The sequence below is a fragment of the Danio rerio genome, chromosome 19 (assembly GCF_052040795.2).
Source record: "Danio rerio strain M-AB ecotype USA chromosome 19, GRCz13ab, whole genome shotgun sequence".
Taxonomy (NCBI): domain Eukaryota; kingdom Metazoa; phylum Chordata; class Actinopteri; order Cypriniformes; family Danionidae; genus Danio; species Danio rerio.
Genome location: NC_141039.2, coordinates 47,775,445 through 47,780,475, shown reverse-complemented (window position 1 = coordinate 47,780,475; position 5,031 = coordinate 47,775,445). Strand labels below are relative to the sequence as shown.

The 5,031-nt window shown below is 39.0% G+C and overlaps 1 long non-coding RNA gene across 4 annotated transcripts; it reads left to right on the top strand.

Annotated features, from left to right (window-relative positions):
* The first annotated feature begins 213 nt into the window (after nucleotides 1-213).
* LOC148679864 (uncharacterized) lies at nucleotides 214-2,360 on the top strand. Of its 4 annotated transcripts, XR_015945266.1 has the most exons (6): nucleotides 214-254; nucleotides 342-449; nucleotides 1,262-1,316; nucleotides 1,388-1,460; nucleotides 1,618-1,668; nucleotides 1,971-2,360. It is a non-coding gene; the product is annotated as an uncharacterized LOC148679864 (long non-coding RNA). The 4 variants fall into 4 exon arrangements; XR_015945269.1 differs by lacking the exon at nucleotides 1,262-1,316; XR_015945268.1 differs by lacking the exon at nucleotides 214-254 and having other exon boundaries at nucleotides 368-449; nucleotides 1,262-1,278.
* Nucleotides 2,361-5,031: the final 2,671 nt, after the last annotated feature.

Genomic DNA, 5,031 nt, shown 5'->3' with positions numbered 1-5,031 from the left:
TGATTCAGAGCACTTTTAATGGCAATCCCCATGGGTTTCGAGTAGACCACGGTCACATTGTAGCACAAAAAAAAAAAAATCAGGTGTACTCCCAAAATTAAGCCTATTTGAATAAATGAATAAATAAATGAACAAATAAAACGGCATGCATATTCATCCTACAGGTGTTTCAGCTAAAGCGCGATCCCAACAAACACACAACGATGCCTCAACGTAGCGACCTTCCTACAACGTTGTACCAACATTGCAAAAAGGTTGAGGATTCTACGTTGTTTCTAAAGGTTGTCACAACGATGTCATAAGGTTGCCATTTAAACATCATATGATGTCGCATGCTTTAGGTTGTGCTTAGGTGGCGTGGACGACCACTGTACAACATTTACTGGTCACAGCTGAATCAGTTTAAATTTCAACAAGCCGTCGTCTCATTCATCAACGACCGAGGAGACGTGAGTATTGCTTTATTTCTTCATGCTAAATAAGATACATAAATCGTGAATATTCAAACAAACCTATGATTTCGACAACAATCTGTTCCAACATTACACACACACAAAAGCCGTAATGAAGTTATTACGAGCGAGTAACATTTCGGCATTCCGTTAACGGACGGCAACAACATTAAAATCATTATGTTAAATCTCTCGATAAAACATTTCCTGATTATTTACCTACGCCTTGTCTTTAGTCAAATGGACAATAATGTTTTTGAAGTTCAGTTTTTTCCATATCCATCGTGATCAGTTAGTATGATACTTCATCACACAAGCCGACCCACTTTTTACAAAACACAAAACAACTTTTAAAAACAAAACATTTCTGTGCAGATTGCGTCCCGTTAAAGGAACAGTTCACTCAAAAATGATATGTACTCACGAATTATTTGCCCTGTAAATAATAAGTGATTCCAAACCTTTAAGTTTCTTTATTCTGTTGAACATTAAAGACTGTAAGCATTTGCTTTCATGGTAGGAAAACACTATGGAATTAAATAGTTACAGTTTTCCAGCTTTATTTAATACATCTTCTTTATTGTTTAGCAGAAAAAAAGCTAAATAAGTTTGGAACAAATACAGAATGAGGCTAAAATGGCAGAATTGTCAGTTTTGGGTGAGCTATCCCTATAAGTTAAAGTATATAAATTGAGGTTCATATGCCTAATTAATATAGATAGTAATTAAAAGGTCTGCTAGTCTAAATTTCTATTTTGATTGGTCTTTTGATGTTTTATTTAAAACCCACTCTTCTCTTTGCTCAACAGGCTATTTTTACATGGAGGTAATCTTCTATTGATAATTTCTGGATTTTAATTATGCGTAAGTTGCATGAAACTATTGTTTAATCACTCACTGTTGTTTTCAAATTACTTATGTAACTTGTCTTTCAGAATGTTTTCAGCTGTTGAATTCACCTCAGATCAGTGTTGCTGTAATTCCTGATGGAAAGAAGAATTGAATGAGGTAAGAAGTATACTATTCTATTTACTATTAAATGTAGTTATGTTACCTAAAACAGCATGTCCATAATGTGGAAAATAGATCATGCTTATGAAAAATTACTTTATTATTTTGTACAGCTGTTATTGAAATGACACTAAGTTTAACATTTCATTTACAGCGAGCAACGCCACAACTACAGGACCTCTTCTTTCTCTTCTCATAATTTACAGTAAGTAAGTATTCGGAGACTAACTCTGACTTCTGTTAACTCAAACCTGTTTTCCCTGTATCTCTAAATTTATTTAATTGTTTGTAATTTTGGTATATGATATATTATTAAAACATTAAAATAAAGTAGGCTACATAATTACTCTGGAGATTTTATATGTAATGAAATTACAATAAATGTCTGAAACTTCAATAACTTGCTAGTCATAGTCATTTCCTGTGTAGTGCTGTTGTGTCAAGCTCTGATCTGTCCTCTCTTGTTCACTGCCTATTTTGACTTTTGTCTGCTGTGGATCTCTGAAGCTGGATTATCCGTTGAATTTGTTTCTTCCTCTGACTGCTTTCTCCATACCAACAACTACGACTGGTCTTCAGCTGCGCTCCCCGGTCTGCTGTATTCTCCAGTCCAGAGCTTCACTGACCAGTGTTTGAATTTTAATTTATATATTTATTTATATATTTATTTACATTTTAATGATTTCTTGTTTACTTTTCTTGTTTGTTTACCCTTTAGTTTAAATATATATATATATATATATATATATATATATATATATATATATATATATATATATATATATATATATATATATAATCTAAACTTTATTTTATACTGTTTGCTTATAATTAGATACTGTATGTGTACTGTATGTATTAAATGTTGTGAAATATATAATAAAAAGTTTGATTATATTCATTTGTGTGGCATTTTTACACTTTAAAGTTTACACATGCAGTTTTTAAATTAAATAGGAAAAATAAATGAACAATATTTCATATTAAGCAATACTGGAAAAGAATTGCTGCTTATCCTGTATTCTAGGCAGTAATGATAAACTGCCACAAAAAAATATTAATACAAGTAGTAAGAACGCCGCCTCGCGGTTGCTGAATGTCGCACGACAACGTTGCTACAGCCTTCTCACGTCTTACATTTCTACGTTGTGACAATGTAGCAAGCACGTAAGCGGCAACGTTGCCTTTGAAAAAATACAACGTTGTGCAGACATCGCTACAACGTAAATGTGTTTGTTGGGATGTCTCCTGTGGCTCAAACTGTGCTGACATCGGCATTCCAGCTGTTCGCCACCATCACGCTGACTTTCAGAGCTTTGGAAGTCAATAACGCCGTCATTTATTTATTTATTAATTTTCGGCCTTTCGCATCTGTCATGATTAAAAGACGTATGTGTTTACTGCAAATGTACTTTGCGGTCGAAAGAGTCAGAGAGCGTGCACAAAAAAAAAAAAAAGAAGAAGAAGCAGCAGCATCATGATTTAATATGCTAATTATCTCTGTCAGCTAATTAGAATCAAGCATTTTGCTGGTGTAAATAGAGACAGACATGGGCACCTCTGCTGCTGCAAAACGTCAAGCTGAGAGCGTCGCCATTCACACACGCGGCTCCGGCCTCATTAATTACACTCAGTAAGAGTTGAGATGCCGTGCTAATGACTGCGAGTGGCTCTGAATGAAATGAAGTACACGAGCCGGCTCCTTTTTTCTTCATCTTCTTCTTCTTTTATTCCTGAGAGGTCTTTTTATGCATTGAAAACCTTGACTCTAATGGATTTCACTACACTGTACTCGCTGCATGCTGCCATTGTCACTTAGGTACAGATGTGTGTGTTTTGTGAGTCGAGGTTTCGTGTTCTCTTGATATGTTTTTGGAAAATTTGTGTGCGTCTAAACATTAGCGGAGTTTTTATTATAAACAAAGTTGGCACAATGGAATAGTTCACCCAAAAAATTGGGGATGGGGGGGCTTTAGGGGCTTTAGCCAAATCGTCAAAAGCCCCTGGAGCCTTATGTACATAGACTTGTGTTGAATTAATACTGAAACATTTTGTACGTCATTCAGATTTATGAAACACTCATTCATTCATTCATTCATTCATTCATTCATTCATTCATTCATCTTCTGGCGCTTTTCCGGGGCCAGGTCGCGGGGGCAGCAGTCTTAAGCCTGGTTTATACTTCTGCGTCAAGTGACCGGCGTAACTCACGGCGCAGGCAACGCGCGTAGCTGTGCATTTATACTTCTGCGCACTGTCTCTGTCGGTCTGCATTAACACTTCCGAAACGCTAGTTGGCAGTGAGGTGTAAATATTTATCTGTGTCGAGTTTCTTCGCTGCTTTTTTGCTTTTCCTGAACACTGCCTGGATGTACAAGTGGCTCAAACTCGCTCATTTTGAGGCAGGAACCGGCGGACGTACAGCAACTTTAACTATGAGGTAAACACAAAACAAAACTTTCCATCCGGAGCTCCTTCATGGTACTCCATACTTGTAAACAATCGCTCGCGCCATTCGCGCGGCTCTCGGTCCCGCCCAGATTCGTCTGCGCTACCAAGCCGACCAATCACAGAGCTTACGCTACACGTCGTTGTGACGTGTAGTTACATTTTTTGAGAGGTGCACGTCAGTGACGGCGACGGCCACGGTGAAGGGCTATGCATCAGCGCCGTAGCATACGCCGGCGTTTGACGCAGAAGTATAAATCAGCCTTTAGGAGAGAACCCCAGACTTCCCTATCCCCAGACACTTCCTCCAGCTCCTCCAGCGGGATCCCGAGGTGTTCCCAGGCCAGCCGAGAGACATAGTCCCTCCAGCGTGTCCTGGGTCTTCCCCGAGGCCGACTCCCGGTGGGACATGCCTGGAACACCTCCCTAGGTAGGCGTCCAGGAGGCATCCAAAATTCTGGCTGGGAGATGACCAGCTAAAACCAGCTTGACCAGCCTAGCCAGGCTGGGAGCCCAGCCAAAATCTCCAGCTTAAACCAGGCTGGTAAAGCTGGTTTTAGCTGGATTTAGCTGGTCATTTTCCAGCCTGACCAGCCAAGACCAGGCTGGAAATGGCTGGAAACCAGCCTGGAAATGGCCAAAACCCCTCTAAAACCAGCCTGGTCGACCAGCTAAAACCAGCCAACCAGCCTAGGCTGGTTTAAGCTGGATTTTTCAGCAGGGCCAGTTCCCTTTAGAAAGAACCAGTTGCCAGGATAATTTGTTGGTACGATACTTTGTAGTGTGCAATTAATCATCGTTACCTCTAGGAGTCGCTAATGGAAATAAAACAAACACACGCAAGAAATACACGTACACCAGACATGAAGTTGGCGTGGACCAATAAACATTGTCACTTTAATTTCATCGTTAGGAAATCCAAAATTAACGTGAAACCTGGCGTAGTTTTTGTTTTACAACTATTTTTGATATTTTCTCTCTTTCATCTCGGTCTCATTTAAATGTAATGAATGCCAGCTAGCGAAGTGCTACACAGGTAAAATGAAGTGTTCCCACTGCACCGCTTTGAGCTGGGATCGAACCATCGATTCTTTGCATTGAAGACTATTGCTCTAACAAG